Genomic DNA, 21,046 nt, shown 5'->3' with positions numbered 1-21,046 from the left:
CATGGAGGAAGAAAGAAGATTATCATGTTCCAAAGTGCAGCCTTAGAAAAGAAACATATATCCACAGGTATTCATACAGCAGAAATTCCTGATAAAGTGTGCGTACTCCAAATATCACCTAAAGTCTGTAGCTAGCCTGGCTTTGAATTTGGAGTTACTCACTTGTACACCTGTTCTGAGCAGCCATCATCTCCCAAAAACCAGCCGTGGAACAAAGTGGATGAAAGCACTGGTCCTGCAACTCCCCTCCTAGGTGGATACATCTTGAGCTATTATCAGCATTAATGAATAAATCACCACCTATATATAAGTATGAATGTGTAGATGTAAATACTATTATGTAGGTTTATATATACTCCAGTCTATTTCTGTCACATGAGGCATCAGGTCAGTTTCATTTTTATGTGGATATTTTTCCTGGGTTTGGCTGGGACAGAGTTAATTTTCTTACTAACAGCTGGTACAGCAGTGTGTTTTGGATTTCCTATAGAATTCTCCTTGATAACACAGTGATGTTTTGGTTGCTAAGTAATGCTTACCCTAAGTCAAGGACTTTTTGGTGTCTGGTGCTCTGCCAGAGATGAGCTGCACAAGGATCTGGGATGGTCAAAGGGATATTCCATGGCACAGAACGTCATGGGCAGTGCACAAACAGGGGGAACTGCATGTGAGGGCCTGATCACTGCTGGAGATGGGCTGGGTCTCAGCAGATGGGGAGCCAGGGTATTGGGCATCACTTGCATTTCGTGGGCTTTTTCCTCTGTCCTTTTCCATTTTATTATTTTAAGGTATTTTGTATTTTATATTTTATATATTTAAAGGTATTTAAATTATTAAACTATTCTTATCTCAACCCAGGTAAAACTCAGGTTTTACCTTTTTTTTTTCTGATTCCCCTCCCTGTTCTGCCATGGGGAGGCAGGAGGGAATGAGCAAGTGGCTGCATGGCACTTAAATGTGGACCTGAGTTAAACTATGACAACGTAAATAGATGTAAGTTCTGTTTTTCATTCTTGTCTGTGATGACTTTACCAAGCTTTTCTTGTTTTGTAAATCTGTGCCTTGGTGTCTTTGTTTCTCAGATGAAGTTCTCTCTCTCAAACAGCACACTTAGGCCTCAGCTCTTCCACCTAAATTACGGAAGAGAATTGGTAATTAAGTTTTAACAAGATTTAAATGATATTAAAACCAGACAGTTAAAAGGAGACACTGCCTTGGGCTTTGTTGTAAATTTGTATAATTATTTTTAGTTCTCTGGAGGATGCATGATTATGTTTCTGTATTTATAAAAATACTGCCCTGGAGGCACGAAAATGAATTTTATAGTCCACTGATTTGCATATTAATGTCAGTCTTATGGTGTCAAATATATTTTTTAGCAAATAAGTGTCCATGACAATTATCAAAATTTCCAAAGAATTTTGTAATATATTTGACCTGGATTAATAAACTTTTTTTTTTTTTTTTTTTTTTTTTTTGAAGTAAAGACAAGATAAGAAAGCCAGTAGAGCACAATGATAAAGACATAGGAGAGGAACGAACCAGATGAACTAAACAAAACAAGTAAGGATTTTTAGCTATGAATTATAATAGTTTTGGTAAATAAGCATTAAGTGCTGACTCGGGTTCTGATCCAAATCTCTTTAAAGACTCTTAGTCTGTAGATTTTTGACAATGCAGTTCTTTATGTTTGCCTTCTTACAGAAACATAATCACTGGGAAAATAATTCTCTAGTTCAAGTGTCCTTATAAACTTTTCAGACTGAGAATAAAAAGGTAAGTACAAAACATATTACTTACTATGGTCCAAAATCATAATAAGGAGCAGGAACTGTAATGTTCAAAGCTTGTATCACCAGCAGAGCAAAAGCTATGGCTTTATGGTGCAAGATCATGGAAGTAAAGCCATCTCTTCCATGCTGCTACATACAGGAAACCACAGTTAGTTTAAGGTTTGTTGTTCTCATCTATGAATCTGCCCTGCAAAATCCTAATACATATACAGTTGCCCTAATTCCTCATTTCATAATTTTTAAGTGGCATTTTGAAAGACAGAAATCCTGTGCCTGAAGTGCCAAGTAAAGCTATAGGCAATACAGAATGACAGTAACAATATTGCACTAGTGCAGAGCCCAGTCTTGTTACATATATGTAGACGAAATTCTCACCAGCATTCAGCCAAAAGACAATGAACTCAATGTGAGATTTCTTTGTGCATGGATGGAAAAATTACCATCATAGTTAATAGTAATCCATTTTGTTATCAAGATAAATCCATTGGCCTTGCAGTTTATCTCCCCATGGAACTAATGTATTGTCAGCTGAAATAATGTGTTATTATCACTACAATAATTATCATTGTAATAATCTTAAACAATTATTTGGATTAGAAACCTGTCATATTGTCCAAGTTTATGAGGAAAGCTAAATATAAGTTTTGTGATTTTTCCTCCCAGAGAGTAGAGATGCTTGTTGTGTGCCAAAAACTATAACAGAAAGTGCCTTCTTAGTGTCTAATAGTAGCAGATAAGGTGTATTTTACAAAAATGATCAAATGCCAGTCAACTGCTGGCTCAGGGAAACACTTGTTAGGCCATAAATGAGCTGATTGCATGTGCAGAACTGCAATTTCCATAAAGTCTCATTCAAGGAGATATTAATAGTCACTACCTAAATGTGACAAAATGTTGTCACAGAGGGAACACGTGTGTGACATTCTCCACCTGTCCCTTGCAAACATAACTCCTGATATACAAACCTTTCCCCCATTCTATTAGCTAGAATATTTAAAGGTAAAGCAAAAATACTTTAAAATAAAAATAAAATAAAAATAAAATTAGTTCAAGTAGTCAATTCAAGTAGTCAAGACTGAGCAAAATGCTTCTGTGATGCTCCAATGTTGATGACCAGTCATGTATATAACCCTGGGATGAAACAAAGTAGTCTGAAGAGGCAAGAACAGAAAATTCTTGTTTATCCCCCTTTGAATATGAGCTAGCAAAGTTCTGTGAGTATGGACGTCAGTATATATGAGACTGGAATATTTTTTACTCAGAATCACATACCAAAAACCCATATTTAATGTCTTGTAGTAATGATTTATAATATTTGACTACAGAAAAGTGTACTTATTGTTAGTAAAATATAATTGCTTTTTGAATTTGCAGTTCAAGCCATCCATAAATAAAAAGTAAAATTTGAGGGTAGGACCTATTTATCTTCAATGGTTTGCCAAAGGTATAAAGCTTCTTATATATGCAAAATTATAAACAGTACTGCACTTAACAGACAAGAGGCATTTAAAAGAGCTACTGTAAAGATATAGCTCAGGATATTAAAATATTATCTTCCAGTTTTTCTGTTTTCTCGTGGTTGGCCTAGGGTTAAAAATAAATTCAGAGGAAATAGTTTTACACAATCTGCTTCATCAATAAGATAAAGTTTTGCAGGCAAATGTTCAGAATTGCTATCTATTCCAATAATTTTTTTTTAAAATTATTGTTGATAATTAGGGATCAATTACTGTTTGGCCTGACTCTTCGTGTGTGTGTGGCAGGTGAAAGATAAACAAAGGGATGAAGAGATGGTCTAAAGAGCCTTTCTTGCCTTCAGTCAATCTGCAGGAAAAGTCAACCACAGCTGCAGTGCTCTGGGCCAGCCCATTACGTCCCTTTAGGATGCAATACTCCCAAAAAACAGGCAAAGGGGCCATTCCCATTGTGCCATTGCCATGGATAAGCTTAGTTCACTAAAAGAGCAGCATCTGAGAGGTTCTCACAGTACCCCAAGATGAGGAGGAATCCCAAATACTTGAATTTGTTGAGCCAATATAATTCTGCCCTATTCCCTGTTCTAGGCTGTTTGGGTTGTGAAATGTCTAATTATAAGAGTGAAGGTAAAATTGCTGCTAGAGTTATCTTTGGTCTGCACAAAACCAGCACCACAGGGGCACTGGAAGTCAGACACAGCGTGTACCTGTGCAGCCACACAGCTAATGCAATCCTATGGAAAGCTGATTTATTACCAACATCTTCTTCCAGGAGTTTCCAGCCCTGTTTCATACTCTGAATGCCTCATTATACAGAATCTGCACCTCTGGACTCTTCCTTTTCTGGGTGGTGTCATTTTGAAGTAATACATTATCAGCTTCCATCAGCTGGTGATGCATTACAAGAACACATCAGAAAAACAGCTGGCTCAGTCTCTCAATCCTCAGCGTCCAGCAACTGCTGACTGTCATGATGTATTACATGAACTCTTCAGTCTATCATTGTAATACATCAAAACAAGGCACTGGTCTGAAGGTGTATTACTCAAAGAAAGGCAAAGCTGAGTGAACCTGTCCAGGAGAGGGGTTCTGGTTTAATTATGGAAAAAAAGTTACAGTACGCTGCTCAGAGAAGGTTTGTTAGCTTCAAATTTTTGGTGCATTGGTAAAACACATTTTTCATTCATATAATTTGTGCTATAGGAGAAGGTCAATCTCAACAGAGTTCTGTCAAAACACTGCAATGTGCTCTGTATGAGAGAGGCTGCATATATAAGGGAGTCATGCAAGATTTGAGTTCACCTGCAAGCACCAAATCCTATTCTTTTCATTTCTTGATGGAAATCCCAGACAAGAACCTGATATTTGAGAGTGGTAACTGAAAGCATCTCACCAGTGTGTTCTCACTGCTCCTTCATTTGGTGGCACTCAGCAGGTTCCAGGTGATGCTGTTAGTCTGCCAAAAGCAGCAGAGAATAGGGCCTGAGGCATTGTCAGGGAAAGAGCTGGAGCTGAAAGAAATGAAAAAACAGAAAATGAGACAGTCATCTGCAAATAATAATATTATTTAAGCCAAGCCTTCTCATAAGAGTTTAATTGGCTGTGGCTACTTGCATCAGATTTCACCGTGTTGGATAAGCAAGCGTCTCCCATTGATCAGGACTGCAAACTTGGCATGGGAATATCTTGGGCTGTTAAACTGAAGACAAACCTGTTTCCTCCTCTTGGGTCAGAAGGGGTGGCTACATTTCTCTCTTAATTTAACCAGGGCTTCTGTTCTGTCCAAAACATAGGAAATGGCCCCAAAATGTTCCCTCAGGATTGTGTTCACACAGAAAGGTGGAGTATATGCTGCACTTTTCACCTGCAGACCCAAGGATGACAGACAGGATATGCTATGAAGTACAATCAGTTAGAACTAAGGCAGTGAAAAGTTCACTTGCCTGTAATGCACAAGTATTATTTCCCAGTAATTTTTCAAAGACTCAACTGCCTGATCATCTTGCTACCTATCTCAAGGTCCAACTTCTTTGTAATGGGGCTCAGGATAGCTCCTTCATGTGTGCTACTGACTTCACACTGCAGTTTTATCAGTGCTGTTGCAATACTAACCTCCATGGTCCCCTCTTTCTCCTGCCTGTCATGCTGCTATGTGCTCTGTAATGCCCTGAGAACTGAATGCTTTCCTGAAGAAAATTCCTGCAATCTTACTGAAGTCCCTTTCTATCCAGTTTCTTTAACTCAAAGTAAACTTTGGTGGGTTTGATTCCAATAAGCATACTAAAACCAGTGTGTAATATGGGATTTAATCTGTGTATTTTTTTCTTTCCCTGCTATACTTCATTGCTCTAGCATAGAATATTTTAGTCAGAGAGGACTTATAACAATCATCTAGTAGATCTAAATACAGAAAAAGCTTTTTTGAGTGAGAGTTGCTGCACCTGAATGTACTTAACTAGCGGAATAAATCCCCCAGAATTTAACTTCATGGTGAATTAGGAAATTGAGGGCCATACATTTTTCTGCTCATGTTTCTTTTCAGATGAAGCAGCAAATATCTAATGTTCTTAAGAGATAATTGCAAACATTACATTACATTACAAGGTGATCTGAGATGGGGACAATAGCCAGCTGTTTGTTTAGATAGCATAGTATATTATAAGGATCATGAATCAGACATACCTGAGAAAGATCATTTCACCAATATGTTACATTCATCAGAAGAATTTTAGCTCCTTGTTAATGTTTACAAGAAGATCTAAACAGTCCTTTATTTACAAAAGAGATGGTTCACACTGACATGTGTGACAAGGGCCCCTGAATAAAACATGCAGCAAGAAGAGATTAAAAATGTGATCAGTAATGAGAATACATAGGGCTGTTACACACACTTTTGTAAACCTTGAAAAGGATTCAGCATGTCATAGGTTTAGTTGTGAATGTGGCTCATGTGTCCTTTGCTGCAGTGTCTTGCTGTATTGCTGCTGTGGGAGGGTGTGGGAACAATAAGGACAATAGAGACACAGGATGACACGTAAACACCACTAACAAAATAGCAGGAAGGAGAGGAATTGATTAATGGATGATATCCCATAAGGATGTCTTGATGAGGGGACAGGTGAGACAGCTGCTGAGATAAAGAGCGCCTCAGTAAAAAGATCTTCTTTCAGCAGCTTTCTGGTTTTTAAAATATCTAAGTCTTGCAGAATTCACCTTTTCAGTAAAATGTGAAAGAGCAGATCCATAGCAACTTGGCTGTCTGAGGCATGTGCCCTCTTTGTCCCATGATGTGGGAACTACTGTGACCTCCCAAGTGTTCCTTACTGACACAGTGAATCCATCTATCCCAGCTAAGAACATGGATATTGTCACAGGAACACAGCAAAATAGGTACACTATAAGAATCAGAAATGCTGTGCCACTGGCCATTTTCCAGTGTCACTTTCCTGGTACTGAAAGCAGAGTAATCAGAAAATAGGAATAAGGTACTGTTTAAACACATCTTTCAAGGAAAATCAGCAGATTAAAAAATTATCCTCTGGTAGCATACTTCAAGTATCTTTCTTCAGTGGATATATATACCCAGTGAGCTGTGTAACTACTTTATTTAGTAGTGATTTATTTACTAAGAGGGCTGGATTCAGCAGTAATAAAATAGTCCTTGATGACCTGATCTAGTTGAAGACATTCCCGCTAGCTGCAGGGGAGCTGGACTAGGCGATGTGTAGAGGTCCCTTCCAACCCAAACCAACCTATTCATAATATATCTGAGAACATGATGCTCTGGCTCACCAATACCAGGCCACAATTGCCTGGTGGAAGGCTCACATGGAGCTACAGAGCAAAGCTGGATGGAAACAGCCTTTGGTCTCTAACCCTCTCCCAGTCCTTGTGCTTCACCCTGCCCATTCTGAAAGGAACGATGTGTGAAAAACCACAGTTGCTGAAAGGTATAGCACACAGACAGGAAAGGCAAATTATCTGTGCTGAGTCACTTCAGCTTTCCTCAGACAAGACACAGAGAGCTTTTGGAAGAATTAGCTCATTGCTCTACTACTCTCTCTGGTGAATACTACCAAAGTAAGACCTGGGCAGGTGTTTATTTGGATCTATGGAAAAAATAATGTTTCAATAAACTCTTATGTTTACACTCGGGAGCATTTTGAACCTGAAAAAAGTGTACCAGCCAATCTGTGGATTCCATGGAAGACTTAACATACACCCAAGAAGCTCCTGTATTCTGTTACAATAGCCAAAGCTAGGTGGCCAGTTAATGACCTGAAGAGATTTGAAAAAATAATAATATTTTTTTCTTACAGTTTTCTGCCTGTTTATTCCAATTGTCTTTAGGGCACATGGGGTTACTTTCCTAAACTGGTCCCAATACTGCAAGTTTTCTAGAACATGAAAATTTTCTGCTTCCAAGTACCTTCTCCCTACCAACACAGGGATAAAAATGGTGGTGACTGTATGCACCTGTTTCCACATACTGTATAAATAAATCCATTTCAGTAAGCTGAATGAACCTATTTGTCAGCCCAGGGCACACCCACACTGTAGGTAATTTTTAAGGTGCGCATGCAGATCAAAGAATTAAAACCCAAAATCCTTATGCAATTGAAATTTTTTTCTGACTTTTACTAGCCAGTGAATTCAAGACAAAAAAGAACAAATAAAGATTGACACACTACCTTTTGTACCTTCCTTCTTCAAGGAACTCAGAGCAAGAAACTCTACAAAGAAGATCACTATTTTTAAACCTCATTTAAGAATCTACTTGAAGTTGGTGTAGCACTTGATTTTGGCACTCTCTGCAATATCAGTGCTTCACTGTCAATTAGTATTTGGACAGCAGAGTTGCTGAGCTGTTCTGGTTCTATGAAAATAATTTCTTGTGTTGACTACATTTATTCCTTTCCTCTTCATTTCTATATTATAAATCATCTTAATCTTGTCAGGGGTATTATTAATCACTTATAGTCACCTTTTTCAATATAACGTGAAGACCAACATTCCCCAGCCACAAGTGGCAACACACTAAGTACTGTTCAGACATTTGAACATAATATAATGTTTCTAAGTCTTCCGTTGTATTACTAGTAGGATAATTATTACAGCAAATGATAAAATACTGCAAAATTGTTTTCTCCCCCCCTTAATAACATAAATAAAAGAAGCAATTAATTTCCTACAATAAAAACAGGCAATACAATAACGTACAAATGTGGAGTTTCTTCATTATTGCATCAAATTGCAAAACGGAAACATATAATTTCAAAAGGCTCATAAGCAAAAATGGAAACACAGCTGATGTTGCGTCAGCATGTAGCACAAAACTGTGAAGCTTGCACAGCTCACAGCTAGTCTCCTCAAATGAAGCAGTTAACATTTCTAAACGAAAATACATAACACAAAGAAGCTTCTCCCTTTTTTTGAAGCTATACTTCCAGAATTTAAGGCAATTTTGCAGGATACTCCTCTCCAATACTACACCCTTATAGCATCACCTGTTATTTTAAACCTGTCTATCACACAGACCTATGTCTACAGCTTTATTGACACATCTTGTGACAGATGGCAATAATGTTTTCAAATGGAATCAATGCACTTCTAAACTGATACACCTTCCTCTACACCCCATATATTTATCAGATGTGTTTTTATAACTCTTTCTGCAGTGGTATTCTGGTTTGTTTGGTTTTAGGTTGCTGAGAAAAGGTAATATATTTTCTTTGACATCTCTTGCAATTTTACAAGCATTCAGGGCACATTCCCTGCTTTGCATGGAAAATGTATTTGCACAGTTGTCAGAATGATGGACAAGGGGAGAATGATAGGAAGGAGCACTGATCTTTGCTTGTTATTACATACAATAGCCCAGTAGGAATCATGATGTGTTGGTGAGACAAACTGTGTCCCATTCTGGAACATATTAAGTTTGTCTCCAGGACACACATGACTTCACTAGGGTGTCTAACCTCATTCATAATAGATGCTAATCTTTTCAGGGCTGACTGATGACAGCACTTCCTGCCCTTCACGGAATTAGAGCTGGGTTTTATCAAAGGACTCAAACTGCCTGCTAATTAGACTAATTCCCTTCATCATGAATTATTTATTTCCAGTGGTAACCGACCACTGTGACATTAATGGGTTCTGCTCAACTTAGTTTCATACTAATATACACTATAAGTTAAATGTTTAAAAACTCCTGATACTTCACTCCAGGTCAAGTGTATCTTAACGTAACTCTTGATGTTTTCAATAAAGTTTTGGTAATTAAAGACAGAATAAAGTGCTAATTGCTAACAAAAAAAAAGAATAATTTTAAAATTCTGAAATCAAGTTGTTGGTTTGTTGGCTTTTTCCTCCCAAATGTGAAGCAATATACACATATTTAAGACTAATAATAGGAGTCCTCTACTGCATTAAGAGGGTTTCAAGGTAACTCACCAAACCAGATCCATATCCTCAGCCAGAACGTGTGGTGCCTCTGTATTCAAAATTCTCACTCAGTTCAAGGAGTTTTTTGTGTTTAGTATCAAAAAATATGTTCTGTACTTAGGTAGCAAGTATCAAATATACAAGCATAAAGAAGAATACCTAGCAGACACCAGCAGTGCAGGGTGGAGAAGGCCAAAGGCAGAGTGTGGTCAGCACTGAGACGAAACTGGGAAGAACGTAAAGCATCAGTCTGGGATGTCCTAGCTGCAGGATCTGAGTACTGTAATAGAGGTCATCTCTGCAGTATGTACAAGGTTTCAGCAAGAGAACTGATGGCTGGTTTTTGGCATCACTGTTCACAAGTTACATTGACAACAGAGAAAATCCAACAAAAGATTACAAAGAGCCACAAAAAATTAGAGCAATTTAGAAAACATGACCAACAGGGAAAGAGTGGTTAGAAAAGAAGATGATGACATCTTCACTTATGCAGAAGGATGTTATGATTAGGCTGGTGATCAGTTTCCCACATGTCTACAACCAGCGGAATAAGAGAGAACCATCTCAGTCTGAAGCCATGAGAGAAAATGGGAAAAGCTTTCCTAGCTGGAAGGACAGAAGAGCACATGTCCAACCTGGATAAGAAGGTTGTACAATCCTCACTGAAGGGATTTTAGCTTAGGCAATATAGGCAGATAATTGTTATAGTAGGTTTAGGTATACGTGAACGGATAAAACCATTTTCTGCGGCACAAAAAATTTAAGTTTGATTACAGGAATATAAATTTACCTTATTAAATTCTTCAGGATTTTGCCATTTCTAAAGAAAAAACCTTCTACTTAAAAGTTGTGATTATTTCTCAGTGATGTCTATTTTAGGAGCATTATACGCAGAATAACATTCCAGTTTTCTAGAACTTAACAGTTAGTCTTTCCCACTGGCAATACAGATAGTAAATTCCAATTAATTGATGGAATTTTTGTGACTCATGCACAGGATAGTATGGTTCAGGCTATATATTTTACAATGGATTTTTTTTCCTATTGTGGTGGGTTGACCCTAGCTGAATGCCAGGCACCCACCAAGCTGCTCTACCTCTCCCCTTCTCAGCATGACAGGCAGGAATAAAATAATATGGAAGAGAACTGTTGGGTCAGGATAAAGGTAGTTCAGTAAAGCAAAAGCAAATATGAGGAAGCAAATGAAAACAAAAGGTTTATTCTCTACTTCCCATCCATTTTCCAGAAAGAAGGGCTTCAGTACGTGTAGCAATTGCCCTGGGAGACACACCCCACAATAACAAATGCTCCCTTCATCCCCAACCTGACTCCCTCCTTAGCTGTTATATCTGAGCAGACATCACTCACTATGGAACATCCCTTTGGTCTCTTTGGGTCAGCTGTCCTGGCTAAAGCCCCTCCCAAGATCTCCCCCCACCCTTCCTGGGTGGGGAGGGAAATGCTGGACAGACAGCTTTGGTGCAGTGTGAGCAGCAGCCAAAAACCCTGGGTGTTACCAGCACCTCTCCAGACACAAAGCACAGCACTGTGGGGGAAATGAACTCCATCTCAGCCAGACCCAACACACCTATTTATCTGAACTCTTTGGAAATTATGAGCAACATACTACTTGCTCAGGGATGCCACCTCTGAATTGCTTCTCTTTCAGCAAAATTGAAAGACTTTTCACATACTACAGAGCTGGGCTCAAATCTCCAACACGTTTTATACAAACTCATTACTAACTGGTGCATATTCTCACTCAGTTCACAAAACAGGTTTTATTCCAGTTTGATTATCCTGTCTGTGAAAAATAAGATGTGTACAACACATCAGAAGAATCAATAAGAGGCTGTTTGGGGTAATATTTGTAATGACAAGGTGAGTTTAAAATAATAAACAGCAGAAGACAGCTGGACACTTTATATCCCTTAGCCTAATAAAGACTTGGACTTTGTACTTGATAAATAGTCTTTCACTTGATAACCATAAAAGAACACATATCTCTCTAACCCACAGTGATAACACTACCTAGGTGTTGGGAGCTAGATAGAAATGAACAGAGATGAGATTCAATAAGCTCATGTACATTTCTGTCACAGTGTGAGATACTTTGGCTGTGAAAATAAAGGTGTTATTTTTCCACTGTTGAAATAATACAGAATCAATAAGAGGCAACTGTGAGCCTCAATAGCATCAAGGGGTTTCTGTTGACATTCACAAACCAAATGAGCAGAGCTCTGCTGGATTGAGATGTCACCAGAAACCCCAAGATGGCATTACAGCCTTGTTTTTGTAAGTTGTGTTTTTTTGCAATAAACATCCAACTGCCTTTTCATTTTAATTGAAAAGTCACTTTTTACAACATTTCTGCTTTTCCTGTTCATTTTTCTTTTCAGGTTGTCTGCTCTGCTCTACCTGCCTTCCTCCTTTCCTCCCACCCCACTTTCCTATCTTCTGCCTCAACCAATCTCTTCTTGCCTTTCTCTCTTTTCTAATTTACTTCCTTTTTTTCCCTTGTTCTTTGAATTCCCAAATCAAAATATATCTGGAATGAGTGACTTTGCTCAGTGTTTTACCAGCTCTCCCTAATATCCCCGTGCTAGCACTCACCCTTCCTGCTGCACTCTGGACAGACTATCCTATTAAGCCAAACAAAATGTCTCTCATGTACTGCTCATTATTTGTACGGAACAAGAGTTTCCAAGTAGTTTCTGATGCAGCAATATAAAATAGATTTCATTTGAGAGCTAATAATACCTGACACTCAAACAGAGACTTCCATGCAGTGATCTCAAACCATTTCACAGGCATTAATGAATTACATCTCACAACTGTGCTCTGACAAACAGGCTATTCCCGTCTCCCAAGTGGAGATAACTGAAGAGGAAAGAGAGAGGTAATTTGTTATTACAAAGTCTCTCAGGGCCCAATTCTTCACTGTTGTATTTAAAGGGTTTCTGTCACTGGCTTCAATCCAACACTGAGTAAATAACATTAAAGAGCTCTCAGGTGTTCCAAGCATTAGTCCTTTAATATGAGATCTCTTTACTTTATACAGCAGAGCATGCTCACCTTGCAAAGTGGGATATTGACACCTTTGGGGACATTTTATTTTGTAATGTCAATTCATAAGTTACTAGAAAGAAGGACATTGTGTACTAAGTGGCTCTACCATCATAAATTAAAACAAGGAACCCAGCTTAAGATTCAGGAAGATTCTTGAGAGGAGCTTTTTTTTTAAATGGGACATGAAAATTTATTCTTTTGTAAAAAATTATAAAAAATATCTTTGAACACCATGAAAACCAGCGAAGATCACAAAATGAGAATGAGCAGACAGCTCTCACAAAATGCATGTCAAAGAACTCAGACAGACTGATAACTACAATTTGTTTGTTAGGAAAACTGCTCTCCTTTTTGGAGTAGGTGAGGGATTGATAGACACCAGCCAAACCACAACATCCAGCTGCTTTTGAAATGAAAGAACAGGTCTGTGGTTTGTTACAAGCCACCTACATGCATAAAAGGCACCCCTGCAAACTCTGTCACCAATGGGCTCTTTGCAGAACATTGGTTTGAAATCAGCCTCCATGCTAAAATGAACAATTAGACAGCTGCCACAAAGCCAGCATCATTTTTGCTCCACATCTGCACATCACTCATCAGAACAGAGCCCATGTTTCACTGGACTTTTGGACATCATCTAAACAAACCTGTTGTAGAACAGGATGAGACACCTGGCATCACAAACTTCTTAGGATTGTACAGAGCACTGCCAGTCACAGCCATGATTTGAAGGCATCAACAAGCATTTTCGGAGTGGTCTTCATGTGTGGACATATGAGAAATAGAATCAAATGACAGAAAACTTCACAGAGAACTTTCAATTACTATAGTGGCCATTTATTAGAAGAGCATTTAAGCTCACCAGAAGTCCAGTGCCCATTACACTTATTATTTTATCTTGGTAATTTACAAGGGCTATAACTTTGACAAAATTTTTTTATTTGGTGACAAGAGATTCGTGCTTAGCTAAAGTTATGTCCTTGATAGTGCTAGAGGAAAGGTGAAGGTTAGGCACATAATGAACACTTTGAACAAATGTCTGTGGGTAAATTCAGCAAATACAAATGAAACAACTTTTTTCAGTTCCTGTAACTTTCCAATTCCAGGAAGCTAAAGCTGAGGTATCAGCTTTGTTTCATAACATCCAATTATGTAACTACCACTGTTTCTAGAGATACTGGCCTGTGAAAATTACTCTTTCAGTATATGAAGGAACCAAATAACAAAACCCAAACAGTAAAACTTTGCTGTTTATGCATGAGAAGATTTTGAACCGCTCAGTGAGTCATTTTATGAAGCAATTAACTTTCCTTTTTATGCAGATATTTTTTCTTCGTCTGCCACCTTTTTAATCGTCCTTTGCATAAATTTTAAAATAATTTCTTGTTCCCTCAGAAACAACAGCTGCATTGTGAACTCCTGAATTGGCATGTCTTTGGAATATATTATAATAATTCAGGAACTGCTGCCATTTCTGTCAAGCTCTCATTCATAGGTTGCTTCAGACGTCCCATGCTCCCTCCCCCTTTCGCTGCTGTTGCTGCTCTCAGATTGTCCAGTCACTTCCAGCTCCCTCTCCCGCCTCCAGTCTCAGCCCTTTCTCTCTAAAGCTCGACACAAATCTCCCTCCCTTGCCACTCCCTGGAGCTGGCTCTCTGCAGCCTTCCCAGTCGAATTAGACACAAATGACTTGTCTTGACTTCCAAAGCCCTTTGTGGCCTATCTGCTCACCACTGACCCTCTCATGTTCCATATCAAAGGTCAGCGCTCGCTTCCAATTAGGCCGTGAGCCAAGGTGCCTTCCTCCGGCTGCAGAGCTTCAAAACAAGCCCAGCCATGCTCTTTCCTCCCTTGCCCCTCACACGTGGGGAAGGAATTGTCTATCAGTATCTGCAAAGCCTTCACGTTCTGCCTTTTAAATCCCTCCTCAGATCTTCCCTTTGCCTCCAGAAACCGCAGCAAGAGCCTGCCAGGGCAACGCTCAGCAGCACGACAGCAGCTTCCCCACGGGCCACTGTCCCACAGGAAATGCAGCTTTTGTGAGCCCTGCTCTGCAACTCAGTGGAGGAGCCATGGCTCATCACTTGAGCTCTGTGGGTCCTTGAAAATCGCAAAAAATAATGAATAAGAGGAACCATAACAGGGAAGATATAGACTATTGTTTTCCAGGGCCCAGGAGCAGGCATTGCAAAGCTCACATCAACTGAAAGTTGTTACTGAATGGGAAGTCCTGGTCCATCACCTACAACTTCATGTTGAACCTTTCTCATTTCAGAGTTGCAAAGACTGACCCAATTATACACAGCTTATGGTTCCAGCCTATATAAAGTTTGTAGAATTGCACAGATTTGATAAAATGCTTTTCTTGATTAATTCAAATATTAAAGATTTTCCATGCTCAAAAAAAGTTACCAGTGTATATTATCTTGAGCAAATTCACTCACCTAGCCTCAGCATTTCAGTTATAAGTGGCTGTTTTGGATGCAGTTTTCCCAAATTTTTAGACTGAGATATGCACACAGGAAAAAAATAATTCTGATAAAGGTTATAAGGAACTGAAATTATGTTAGATATCTGAAATTCATTCATATGAATAACTGAAAACATGGCCATACAATGGTAAGTTTGCCTTAAACTGATAGATGATGCTCCAGCTCCATTATTATAAACACAGTGGTTTATTATGGAGATAATTGTGGGTTGTTCAAGAGGAGGATGGAGATGTGTGTGTGGGAAGTAACAGAATGGAGGTAACTAAGTGAGTGCAGTGTAGGTGAATAGCTGAATGGCTTAACTGTTAATTTCCTTGAGGTTATTCTACGATTTACATTAGTATGCAAAGAAGTGGGATCTAACTCAAAAAACTTTTCTGAGCAGGGAGAAAAAAATTACACATAATGTGTACATAACCATATGAAATACAGAAACTTGGTATTGCATTATGTAATAACCTTGAAAGCTGTAGCTTGTCGTCAGAAAGGCCCTGCTGGGTTTCATAACCTAGAAAAGTAGCTTTCATGAACTATATCATTCTTCAAGAAATAGCAACATTGCCATTTTTCTTCATACCACTGACACAATATTTAGCTCTGTCATTTAAATATAATTGCTCTATTTTTACATTAGTGTTACTAATAAATGCAGATTGCAAAGGATAAGTAAACTCTCTTATAGTGATAAAGCTGACACTTACTACATACTCTAGATTTAAAAAAAAAACAAAACATTGTAATGGTAGCTTAGGTGTGGCAATGGTTCAAGATTTTTGTGGTTTAGTGTTTTTAATACTCCAGTGTAAGCTACTCCAGTCATCCTTGACAGAGAATAAAGATGGATTTTCAAGGATCACATCTTTCAAGCTTTGTGGAAATGCCCATTTTCCATCTTGAAAGTAATCACATGCACAGATAGGACAATGATACTTTGACTGGTATTTATAAACTGAATCTAGGAAAAAGTGCATGTTTCTGCTAAAACCCGCTTTTTTTTTTTCCCCTGGCTAAATTCAGTGTACCCAAGAATCCCATAGTGCTAGTAAAATAGCCATCTTTAATGGGCGTTTCACCCCTCTGGCAATCATAGTTGCAGCCTTTAGCACTGACATGAACCCATCACTTAAAAACAACTTGTCATTTTCCAGTGAACATAAAATTTATACTACAAAGTTAGAGAAAAAAAAAAAATCCCAAAACCTCCAGCACCTTTTTCATTAACATATGTCAATGCATGTGTATTTATTTTTAAACAGATATAGAATGTGAAGACTAATGAGACCAGGCAGAAGAACCTTCTACAGCAGCAGCCACAGGCCGCAAACATCTTTTTACCCTTGTCATGCAATGCTCTCCAGAACACTCCTTTCTCTGCTTCTCCCTGAGCTCCTGAGGACTCTGCCATCTGAGGAGGGTGGCTGGTTACTGGTATTGGGATAAATTAGTTCTTACAGAAGAAGAAACAGAAAATTTTGCTAATATCTATATATGTTCTATGTTCCACTGAAAAACTGAATTAGCTTTAAAGTAATGAAGTAAGATACCCTTTTTTTTTATTTAGAATATGTTTTGAATTTTTTCGCTAGCCATGGAAGTAGAAAAATTATTAGATGGAAAAAACAAGCTAGAAAAACAAAAGGAAGAAAAAAGGAAATAAACAAATGAAAACAAAAAAAACAGGAAGAGAAAATGGGAAAAAGCCAGATTTTCCAAGAATTCCTAGATTTTAAGAAATAAGGCTTCAAGAAGAACATAGATGACAACCATCACAAATCTCAGTATCACAAAATCCAGTAGAGGTGTAAGAATTCCCAGTCTGGATTCATCTGGGTGTGTTCAAATAGCAGCATGTGGATCCTTTGTTCCTACTCTGTGCATAATGTGTAATTTTTGCCTTACTCTCTATTCTTAGTTTGGCACCTTTCAGCAAAAATAAAATTCAACAAATCTAAGTGAAATCCTCTTAACCTGGGAACACATTTCACAAATTATTTTTTATTGCTGATCTGATTTATATTTAGCATCATTCTAGGCAACTATTCATAGCAGCAAACCACGCAGCTTTTGGTTGAAGCTCTTACTAAGAGATAGTCTGAAATAACACAAAATAATATTGTTGTTCCAAATAACACAATACTGGAGAATGGGAAAATCATATTGAGCTGTGAAAAAGTAACACAGGTGAATTATGTAACTCTACCTTCTCAAGACAGTGTTCAAGGATCCAAGACACCACATGGCTCAGTCAATGGATGTGCAGTTCACCAGGACTGGAATTTTTTTCTACTTTAAAAATCACACAATCAGGAGATTCTTTCTGCTCTGTTGTAAGTTTCTTCCCCAATATCAAATAGACTTTCTGGAAGATTATCTTTATTTCACAAAATTGTATCTGAAGGAAAAATACATTTTCTTAGTCAACAGTTTAGAAAACTAAGTGTAAGGGTTTCTATTTAAAAGAAAAATTAAATCAAGTCAAGTGATATTTTAAAAATTCAACTTAAAAAGCTGAAATATCAGTCTCGTGTTTTGCTCAACAAAACATTTCCTTCAGCCTGAAAATTTAATAAAATATATGGGAAATCATAGGTGTAAAAGTATGTGTGTGCATGTGTAAGTATCTATCTTGCTTTATATAAAATCAGTTACTGCCTCATCAAAAATTACATCAAAATCCTTCCTAAATGCTACCAGAGAACAGAGGAACTGATACTTTGAAAAAGGGAACATTGAAAGAAAAGTAGGAAAGGACAATGTGCTAAAAATTAGCACATACACTTCACCAGAAATTTGCTTTTGGGGCCTTTTTTGCTGCTATCTAATATGACTGTTAAGAAGTTATGCTGGCAAAGCCCTTTTAGAAACAAGATCATTTCAGCAAATCTTACTGAGTCTGGTACTATTGTGTATTGTCAGTTCAATTATTTTAAGTCAAAATTCAGTCATATTTATGACATGTTGTTGGTCTGTTTTGTGTTCATCATGAGATATTGGTGCAATTTTATCCATCTGAGACTAAGATCTAGTCATAAATACTTCATGACTCTGCTATACAGACCAATCCATGGTGCACCCAAGCATGTGCACAGCTGGATACAAATATACATAATGCATAGAGTAAGGAGAAACAGTAGAAAGGGACAGATCTAAAAATTAATGCATATTACATAGAGCTGAAATGAAAAAAACAAAACCAAAAAACCAAAAAACCCCCCCAAAACATTTTAAAAGGCAATTCAAAATGATATTACGGAGAGTGTTCTCAAAGTTGTTGTGGAGGTTTGGTGCTCATTTAAAATCATTCACTTTTTCAGGTTTGTCAGTTCCTCCTGGTTACCACCTCTTGCCCAGGCAATTCCTGCTGCCTCTCTGCTGGAAGCTGGATACCATTGCATTCAGATTTAGAAACATCTGGTCAGTGCCCACTTCCTCACAAAATAGGAATTGCTCATTATTTCTCCTACCTTCAATTCACAATAGTGTTCTGTTGGTCCTAACTTTAACACAACTAGGTGTATTCTACCCTCCATTTTAGTCATGAACAGATCTGCTTTTCTTCTTGAACCTTCAGACTAAAAGGAGGAGGCTTTCTGCAGGATTAAGAAATATTCCTCTGAAATTCTTTCTCATCTCTAGCCCTGTGTGAGTCACTTCAGAGAACCAGAAAGCAGCTTCAACACCAGACTTATATTCTTTGAGCAGTAAATACCTTATTTTCTCCCTTAGGCATCATCCTGTAAGTACTTAAATACTCAGTCACGTGAAACTAACCTGTTGGAAAGTGCTGGATCACACTTAGAACTGGGTCAAGTACAGATTACAGAAACAGAGAAGGGGATCAAATGACACTCAGCTGGTGAAGCTTTATGGAATCCTACAAGAGGTCAGAACTCAAATGTTTCACTTCTATTCTGTTTTGCTTCCTCTATTTCAGGAAATCTAAATAAATAACAAGAGAAGCTCACTGGACTTTCTTTAACATTTGGAAAGAGGCATGGCTCCTGAATGCCATTGAAGAATTCCTGTATGAAGGTCAGTGCTTGGAGAATCTGATGGCGAACAGGAGAGAAAAGATTACAGAGTTATCCAAAACTATCCATCATCTGAATAAAGGGAAAGCAGCAGGTATTGATCAGTTCTCTGGAGAAATGTTGAAAGGGGGTGGAAGGTCAAAACATGGAAGTTACACTGGCTTGGAAAGGAATGAAATCAAGATCAAATGACAAAGGCAGGACAATAGATTCTCACTGTACAATATACACAGCATGCATATTGTAGCACGGCTGAACTGAAATTCCACAAAGTGTACAAACACACAAATGCACCATGGATATATATTGTATATCAAAAAGATGAGGCATGTGAATGCCAAAATATGAAGCAGAGCAAGGCAGAGGAAAAATAGGGAAAATCTTACACAGCCATAAGTGCAAAAACCTGGGATGTTTGCTGCAGATCTGCAATCCCTACCAGTTATTGAACAGAATTTGTCAGACAGCAAAACCTGAATATACAAAATATATTTGAAGCAGATGAGAACTGTAGAAAGAATTGCTCAAAGACAAAGAAACACACTCCTGAAGGCACACATGCTTCTCATTTTACTTTGCAAAAGCTTTTCCCCCATTTGTGAGCTGTTGCCAAGTAACTTTTCCTTTGTACCTGAGCTGAAGCTGCTGAGGCTGTGAAGGTTTGGTTCTCACTACCTCTGTTCATCCCAGCACAACACAGGGAAGTGTGTCTGACACTGGCTGTTAGTCAAGTGTGCTCTATCCTGAATGCTACTGCCATAAATTCTGCACTACCTGGTTCAAGTGGGAATCTGACACTGCGACATCTTGCAAATCAAGGAATTAATCTGAAAAAAAAAAGTCCAACTGCAGAGCAGAGATAATTAAAAAAATGCTTGAAAAATGGCTTGAAGCAGGCTGGAAAACTTGAGGAAGTATTTTGGAAAAATTGTAGAGCATAGGGTTATGCTTAAAACCACATGAAACAGGCTATGCTTACGTTCTTTTTTAATTAATCAGCATCTTAAAGACCACATGTTACTCAAAAGCCTGAAAATTTTTATAAGAAATTATTTCTAGAAACATACAGGAAATTCTATGCCTCCAATGTTAACTCATCTGAATTTTATTTCCTTCTATTTTTAAAGGAAAATGAACCATGAAGAATCCCATTTATTCCCGTGACTAATGATATTACAAACATCAAGCTTGGTCCAGTCATCTGTATTTTCATTTAAGCCAACAGCATAGGTGAATAAGCATCTGGCAGAGATTTTAGGTTACTCTATATGTTAAATTACTGTTTTACAACTAAACACCTGCTGGGAGAATTGAAACAAATAGGTGGAGCATTTTTCACTGAACACTCTTTTCACCATCATCTCATAGTGGCTCTCACTGTGACTCTAATTGGCAAAATAAATCTGGTGGGTGAAAACAGAGCCACCTCAAACCAAGCTAACATTTTTTCTCTTGGTTTGAGTCTCTAGAGCAGGAAAAAAAAAAAAAAGCCTGTGCATTTTTGCTCCATGCTAAAATTCAGAGAAGTGCATTCTCACAAAAGCCCAAATACACAAACACTATGCAAAAAGTATTTGAGTTAGCAAACACTTTTAGCACAGTAACATAAATGAGATTTCAAAATGTGCTTTCAAAATACTCTAGATTTATTTTTCTCCTTTATGCTGCCTTTACGTTTGTATGACTCAATCTGCTTCAGCACATTTACACTAACAAGGTAGAACCAATACCATGTATCTGCC

At 38.0% G+C, this 21,046-nt stretch overlaps 1 long non-coding RNA gene across 1 annotated transcript; it reads left to right on the top strand.

The window, feature by feature from the left end:
• The first annotated feature begins 876 nt into the window (after positions 1 to 876).
• Positions 877 to 19,300, top strand: LOC130255677 (uncharacterized). Its single transcript, XR_008840968.1, has 3 exons — positions 877 to 993; positions 1,483 to 1,563; positions 19,208 to 19,300. It is a non-coding gene; the product is annotated as an uncharacterized LOC130255677 (long non-coding RNA).
• The last annotated feature ends 1,746 nt before the right edge of the window (positions 19,301 to 21,046 follow it).

The sequence above is a fragment of the Oenanthe melanoleuca genome, chromosome 7 (assembly GCF_029582105.1).
Source record: "Oenanthe melanoleuca isolate GR-GAL-2019-014 chromosome 7, OMel1.0, whole genome shotgun sequence".
Classification (NCBI taxonomy): domain Eukaryota; kingdom Metazoa; phylum Chordata; class Aves; order Passeriformes; family Muscicapidae; genus Oenanthe; species Oenanthe melanoleuca.
The sequence above is the reverse complement of the archived record's forward strand: the minus strand, read 5'-3'. Positions and strand labels throughout refer to the sequence as shown.